Genomic DNA, 8,500 nt, shown 5'->3' with positions numbered 1-8,500 from the left:
CTCATCTAATCAAGCTACATTACGAGCTCCTCAAAATGCCCATGACGGGGATTACACGACTATATATAGCATGAAAGACAACGATGCTGATGGAAACGTGATCCGAGCACTCATTTGAATTCTCTAAATTTCATTTGAAACCTTTGGATGCCTACAGTTCAACGCTTTTTACGGAGAAAAAAAGATATCTACCTACTCCATTCCTCAATCAGCAACTTCAAGTTTTTATGGTCCGAAAAGAAGATCTCTCCGATGACTCCAGATCACAGAACTCAAACAGCACTCCTAAGAAAGCACACCCCACGGAAACTCTTTCAAGCAGTCAACCATCTCGCTTACCAAAAACCTTAAGTCCGTACTGGAATCCCGGAGAGAAGATCTCGCGCAGAATGAGGAGTTACTCCGAGCAGAGCAGTGCATCTGGGAGTGTAAATGAGATGAGTGCAGGTGAGAGGAGTGTTAGTGAGTGTAGTTCGAGTCAAGACAAGAGGAAAAAGAAACAGTCAAATAAACCAAAGGCCATCACGGAGAACGGGGTATACATCCTGGATCAAAGGAAAAAGAAATGTACTTTACACTACATCGAGGATTTTATTGACTTCGACGCCGCTGAACGGCTGCTTAGTGAGCTGAATGTTGATATATCGAATTACCCTAACCAAACGAGTAGCCGTCAAGAGATAAATCTGGAGATTGAAGATGATTGCGTAGAGTCTGAGGGTCATCCAGATGACTCGACCCCGGAGAGTAACCTTAGAAATCAGATCAGCTACCTCACCAAGAAAATCGAGAAATCAGCGAGCTCAATATTTGAACTTAATACAACTATCACCAACATAGTAATCAGGCGACTCCCAAGTTATAACGATCATATCCCCTACGAAACACTAGCTGGAAAACATGGGGCGAAACCCACAGTTGCCATTCTTTCCCTTGGGGCCCCAAGATCACTCAAACTGAAACGGGGAACTAAAGTAACCCATTTGGTGCCCATGCACTCAGGATCTCTGTGTGTTCTCTCAGGAAATTCCACTCTTGAGTACATGCATTCCATACCTAGAGGAAAGAGTGATATTCAAAACGAACAACTTCTTCTTTTTTTCATTGGATCTCCTTCAACTGCGATCGAGGAAAATTGTGTAAGTGACCAGACCTCAGTCTCATCTCTGTCAGAAACGGCTCCCTCTCAATCTTCTACAGATGGTGGATTTAGTGTAGATGACCCTTTCAGACCTGACTTTATTAACTTAGAAATAGATAATGGACTACAAATGACCCTTAACAAGACGACGGAGATACCTGACATTATTACACATCAGCAACTTCAAGGATCTAGTGTAGATGATCCCTTCAGACCTGACTTTAACTTAGAAAAAGATAATGGACTACAAATGACCTTTAACAAGACGACGGATATCCCTGACATTATTATCACCTCAACCAGCGGTCCTGATATCAAACTGACCGAAGCGCAGACCTCTTACTTAACCGAGCAAGGCAGATCTAGTTTGTTGGATAGTAATCCAATCATCAGGTCGCCCTCTGCGTCACTTCATCTGGATGTTAACAAAGATGATATCAACGTTGGCCCTGCAACTCCCGAAGACACCGAAAGGACAGTTATTCTTATGGAGAACCACACGGTCGCTCCCGAGACACTTATTACTTGTGTTGCTCATCTTCCTGAACCCATCCTCAACGAGGAACTAACGAGGAATGGGTGCTCCACAGAGGGATCTGTTACAGAAAGGAGAGCAAGAATGATGAATGTGATGTCTAGACCCGAAGAACCAGCAAGGAAATCTCTGAATAGGGACTTAGATTCGAAACTCCCCTCTCTCGCATGGGTCCAGACTGTTATCGAAAACCAAGTTATTGACGTTAAGCAGGAGTTGGAGAAACTTACATCTGAGGTTAACAGCCTTAAGTGCTCCGATACTAGCATCCAGCAAATCGAAAAACTACTAGAGGTTGGCAAGAAGGAAATGCAAAAGGTCAAAGACCTCTGGGAGAAAAACTTGTCAGCTACCACACGGATCAAAACCAGAGTAGACGAAGTTTTCACGGAGATTTCTATAGCGGAAACGAAAACGGACGAAGTAGACAAAAGTGTTCAAAAACTAAAGTTTGACCTCAAAAACTACTACAACAGTGCATTCTTTCGGGAAGACGGACAGCTGATTAAAGAAATTCACAAAATAGTCACTCAGTCAGAAGGATGGAATGGCGCGAGTACCGATGTCCCACCTGACTATTCCCCTAATGACGATGATTTATCACACACTCCACCCTACCAACCTCCCTCACCCTTTCGAGATCAAAGAACTCACAGTAGAGAAAACAACCTGCTGTCCCGAAGAAACAATGGATTCAGCATGACTTCCTCGGCCTCTCGAGCTCAGATCTCTACTCAAGCTCTGAACTCCAACTTTACCAGAACTCAGAACCTCAATTTCACCAGGACTCAGAACTCCGACTTCACCACTCGTCAAACTTCAGGATCCACCACACCCTCAAAAGTGTTCAAGACGACCCTCATCTCAGACTCAATCCTGAGACATGTCCAGGGTATGGACACCAAGAATGCTCTCGGAAAGAACCATGAATTGACCCTAATCAACAAGCGGGACACAGGTGGACTTAAAGACCAACATGTCAAAGACGAATTATTAAGAACACAACCTGATTTCATCTATGTTCACCTAGGAGTCAATGATGCCAACCAAAACTTCGACTTAAGGGTAAGTCTCGACAACATATTTCAATTTTCACTATTCGTAGAGGAATCCCTGATAGGTACAAAGTTATTCTTCTCAATGCCGCTAATGACATCTGACAATGAAGCGAACGCAAGGATTGGGGAGATAAGGGATGCAATTTGGGAATTTGTGACCGTAACTAATAAAAACGAACGCAAACCCTTCAAAGAGCGGTCTTTGTATTATAACCCCAACGCAAACTTCATGCATGATGATCATCTGATAGGAGAATATCACACGAACGATGGAGTCCACCTTTCAACAAGAGGCAAAGAGGTCATTCTAGGAAACTTCCGTCACAGCATCCATGAAATGACAAGACTGCTTCTCAACAAGCCAAAGAAAGTCCGTTCTACAGGGGGATTGGAACCTTCTCCTCTTAGTCGAATGTGATTACACTGACATAGATTCTCATTTATACACATTATACCATGACTAGAAACACACAAAAAAATACACAGGTTTCAATTAATAAAAATAGCATAAAAATACTTTCTTGGAATATCCAATCGCCTTCATCAGTAGATGGGAGCAAATTTGAAATAGAATCATTTCAAAATGTTATCAAAGATCATGACATAGCCTGTCTTCAGGAAATTAGGAGAGAGGTTCACTTGGTAGGATATCGATCAATCTGCAACATAAGGAAAGACGGTAAATCAGGAGGTGTCGGTATCCTCATTAAAAATGAGCTTATTGAAGGGATTGAGTTTATCAAGAATACAGAGTGTTCAGACTACCTAGTTTGTCGACTAGACAAGGATTTCTTTAACCTATCAGAAGATACATTTATAGTTAACGTTTACATTAGACCATTTAATTCATCAGCCTCAAACCCGACTGACAATGGCAAAGATGCTCTAAAAAACATTGAAGACGTTGTGAACGAACTTCGGGAGGAGGGCGAAGTCATATTGTGTGGGGACTTTAACTCTCGTATAGGACAAAAAACGGGTATGATAAGAGAAGACTCAACCAACGTTGTTCCCTTACCAGACGATTATGAGCCTGACAACTTTCTCCCCCGAAACTCACTAGACTCTATCACAAATACTTACGGTACACACTTTCTTAACCTAGTCAAACATAACCAACTCACTATTCTGAATGGCCGTACCCTAGGAGATCTTGTAGGAAACTTCACAAGTATCCAAAAAAATGGGTGCAGCGTTATTGATTACATTGCAGTGACCAACTCCACAAAGATCAGAATCAACTACTTCAAAATCTTGACATTCACCGAGCATTCTGATCATAAGCCCCTCAGTACTGAATTACAATGCAATAGATTCGCGATCAACAAATGCGCCCCATTACAGGACACTTATCAGACAGCGCCAACCAGATACATTATCAACGAAGAGAACAAAGACGACTTTTTCGAAGCTCAGTCAGAAAATCTATCATTGACCTTAATCCATGAACTTCAATCGAACATCGACTTACTCACCAATCAAAATATTTTAGCAGACAATGACCGTAATTATGAAACTGAACTCAAAGACATTAACAAACGACTTTCAGAACACCTTCGCGACATGGCCTCGAAGTGTTTCAAACAAACCAAACCACCCAAAAAATCTCACACCTCAAACAAACCTTGGTTTAACTGGAAAACGAGATTAGGTAAAAGAGAATTTCGTAAAGCTACAGATGCAACCTCAAAATTCCCGTCAAACAACCTTATACGTGAAAACTATTATCTTGTCAAGGGTAGCTATAAGCGTTTGAAGAACTCTGCCAAAAACGAATTCTTCGCACGTATGAATGAGGACATAGAGGGGGGGAAAATTCTCAACTGGCAATCTTTCAAAAAACTAAAAAATCAGAAAAAGGAAACTTTAAATTTTGACAGTCATGATATGAATAGATTCGAGACTTTTTTTGGTAACCTATATTCCGATAACCACAAAACAATAAATGAAAATAAAAAAGTTTCTATGATTGATCAAGCTGACTTGATAAATCAAGGTGCAACTCATCCTGAGTCACTCAACTCCTTAATCACCAAAACAGAACTTGACTCTAGTATAAAATCCCTAAAAAATGGTAAAGCTTCCTCACTCGACATGATTAATAACGAAATTATAAAATCTCTGGACACCAATCATAAATTGATTATGTTGAACCTCTTCAACGCCTGCTTCTCACAAGGAATTTATCCCTGGAACGTCAGCATTATATCTCCACTTCATAAAAAGGGTAATAAATCAGATCCTGACAACTACCGTGCAGTTGCTGTCAGCAGTGTCATAGGAAAACTATTTTCAACTATTCTCTTAGAACGACTCATTCGCTTCCGCTCTGAAAACTGCCCTGATCCACCTAACCAACTAGGCTTCACAAAGAAAGCTCAAACATACGATCACATACTAACCATGAAAACTATAGCTTCAAAATATAAACTTTTGGGGAAACCTGTATATGCAGTATTTGTTGATTTTAAAAAAGCATTCGACTCAGTCTGCCGTCAAGCCCTTTTCCTCAAACTCGCAAAAAATGGCATAACTGGAAACTTCTACAATGTCCTCAAAAATATGTACTCAAACTCGTACGCTTACATAAAATTATCTGGTCACCTCAGTAAACGCTTCCAGATACGTAAAGGTACAGAACAAGGTCACCCACTCTCACCTGATCTTTTTAAAGTTTTTCTCAGTGATATGTCCTGCCTCCTAGATTTTCCAAATTGCCCCGTACTTTCAAATTTGACTGTTAGCCACCTACTGTGGGCGGATGACCTTATACTCCTTTCACTCGACCAGGAAACCACTCAAAAGCAACTTAATATTCTCGGTAATTTTTGTAAGGAGTGGGGCATTGAAATCAATGAACTCAAAACTCAAGCAGTCATCTTTGGTAAGAAAACGTTAAAACAGGACATACAAAACATCAAATTTACACTCAACGGATCTAATCTTGAAATTGTTGACAGTTATTGTTACCTTGGATTTGAACTTCATCAATCGGGTCAAGTACAGATCGCTCAACAAAACCTTAAAACCAAAGCAATGCGTGCATTTTTTGGCCTGAAAAGGGTTGTCATGCGTTCAAAGTTATCTTTTAAAGCACTCCTTACACTGTTCGACTCTCTCATCAAGCCCATTCTATTATATGGTGCTCCGATATGGACACCCACTAGTACGATCAATAAATCTCTTTGCAAAACGATTAACTCGACAGAAGCAACCGCTACTAACTTACTTAAAAAAATCAGCGCCTCTCTGCAAGAAAGAGTGCATATTTCATTCCTAAAATGGGCATTGGGAGTCCATCGTAAAGCATCAAATGTAGGTGTTTGGGGAGAAACAGGAAGAATTCCTTTGATTTATCAATCAATTCGCTTAACGTTAAATTACTTCAAAAGGCTAAATACAAAATCAAAGTCGAATTCGTTTGTCACTGCAGCCGTAAAAGAACAAAAATCACTAAACTTACCTTGGTATCGATACATAAAACCACTCCTTGAACTAGATGAAATTTACAAACTAGATCACGTAACTGCGCACCGAATTCTCAATACAAATGCAGCTAACAAAGCCGCGCCCAACCCTGTAAGTGATCACAAATTATTAAAAGACTCCCTCATAAATCAGTCAAATTTTAGTCAATCCATCAAACCACTATGCAGCAAAAAGTATAGAATTCCTAAAATCATCGAAGCTCTAACCAATCAATTCAAAAAATGTTGGCAATATCAAAAATCTACTTCTTCTAAACTCTCATTCTATCACTCAATCAAACACACCTTCAACCGAGAGCCCTACTTATACTTATGCAAAGGCTTTTCTCGTCGTTACAGTACCACAAAACTTAGAATCAGCGCACATGATCTCCATATTGAAAGAGGCAGATACTCCAACACACCCCGTGAGCAAAGACTATGTGGTTGGTGCCAATCAAGTATGGGCGTTGAGACCATCGAAGACGAGTCGCATGTTCTTTACATATGTGACTTGTATTCAAAACAGAGGTCGAAATTAGTCAAAAATCTTTCTCAAATGCCAATCATTGAAATAAGCAATGAAATCACCGACTCCAGCAATATCAATGAAACAAATCTCAAAGATCATCTCATGGAAATTTTGTCTCCTTACTCAACTGTAATTCCTCAAAATCACCAGAGCCTCCATATTCACTGCCACCGCTCACTTGATATTCAACCAAACACCCCACAGTATACTCAATTTCAAGAAAGGCGCTCCTATGCTGTCAACTGTGTGTGCACTTTTTTCCTTCGCTGCTCCGAAGAGCGAAATAGCCTCACCGAAGATACGCGTCAGCGTAATTCAAATGCACGAAACTTAAACAATTTTACTATCAATTTGGTGAGAACCTCGCGAATTAGTCATAATTAAGACTCAAGGATAACCCTGGCCCTGACTTCAAGCAAAGATGATTGTTTTCATTAACTTCTGTAAACAATTATGACGGTCCATGATAATGGATCTATAATTTAATTTTAATCCTGTGTAAAATCCTGTGTAATCCTAATCCTGTGTAATCCTCAGTCAGTGATCTCGTCACTTGGTTAATGGCCTGTTTGGCTCACATGCACCGCTTGATTGGTTGCAGCCTGCTTATGGGCCGGCCTATACAGCTGACTGCACCTAAAACGCTATCACACGAATTTATGGTGGTGTCACCATTTCAGGGCTTGTTAGCCCTGCTAGTCACAGGTTCCTTACAATCAATAAAAAGGAATGAACCATCCATTGAATCATCGAAAATGGTTCACTATCCTCCCTTTACTGCAGAACAACGATTGTTCGTCTACCTGAAGAAAGAAAATGGGGAGTTCTACCCTCAGATTAAACGACAATTTCAGATGAAATTCAACCGACCACCCCCTTGCCGGAAAAGCTGCTTTGACATTCATCACAAGATCAAGTTTACGTTTTCTGCACACGATCGGCAGAAGACGAACTGCGAGGACTGTAGAAAACATCACGATGGTTGTTGGTGACGTAATGGACACACCTAAGATTGGCACCCGGAAACGAGCTCCTGCCTTAGACATCAGCAGAACCCTTCAGCGAATCCTAAAGCAAGACCTTTCTAACCGGGCCTACCGAATCACAAAGAAACACAAACTTTTGGACCGTGATTTCCAATCGAGGATAGATTTCGCCAACACATTCCTGTCCAAGCACAATGTGGATCCCTACTTTGAGGACGAAATCTGGTACAGCGACAAGGCCATATAAACGGATATGTCAATTCCCAGAATGCAATTCACTGGGGCTCTACTATATCGGATGAAGTGGTGGAGAGAACGGCTTTTCCTGAAAAGGTCACGATCTGGTTTTTATCCTAAAAATTTGTGTTTCCCTTTCTAGCAAAGTCATCATCGGTATCCAATCAAAGCTTAATGAACCTCATTAATACACGCTAACGCCTTACTCTTGATCAGATTGGGTGACGAGATCACTAATTGAGTGCAAATATCACTGACTGAGTGCTCGGATCACATATCCGATGGATTTTAAAATGGTCATAACTCAGCCATATTTAAACTAATGAACTTGAAACTTTTGGAAAAGTTTTCAATTATCAAGCCAAATGTGTGCAAAAAAATTTGAGTTCTTAGCTTAAAGCGTTCTCATTTTATGAAGACAATAGTGAAAAAGAGGGAGTGTCACGCCACGCCCACTGTAATTGGGCGTGGCTTACGAAACTTTCAGGAAATCTAAGTTTGACCCATATCTATAATCTCTGAAATTTTGGTGCAATTTGGAGAC

This window comes from Bolinopsis microptera, chromosome 7 (genome assembly GCF_026151205.1).
Source record: "Bolinopsis microptera isolate Bmic1 chromosome 7, MBARI_Bmic_1.0, whole genome shotgun sequence".
Taxonomy (NCBI): domain Eukaryota; kingdom Metazoa; phylum Ctenophora; class Tentaculata; order Lobata; family Bolinopsidae; genus Bolinopsis; species Bolinopsis microptera.
Note: the sequence above shows the minus strand (reverse complement) of the source record.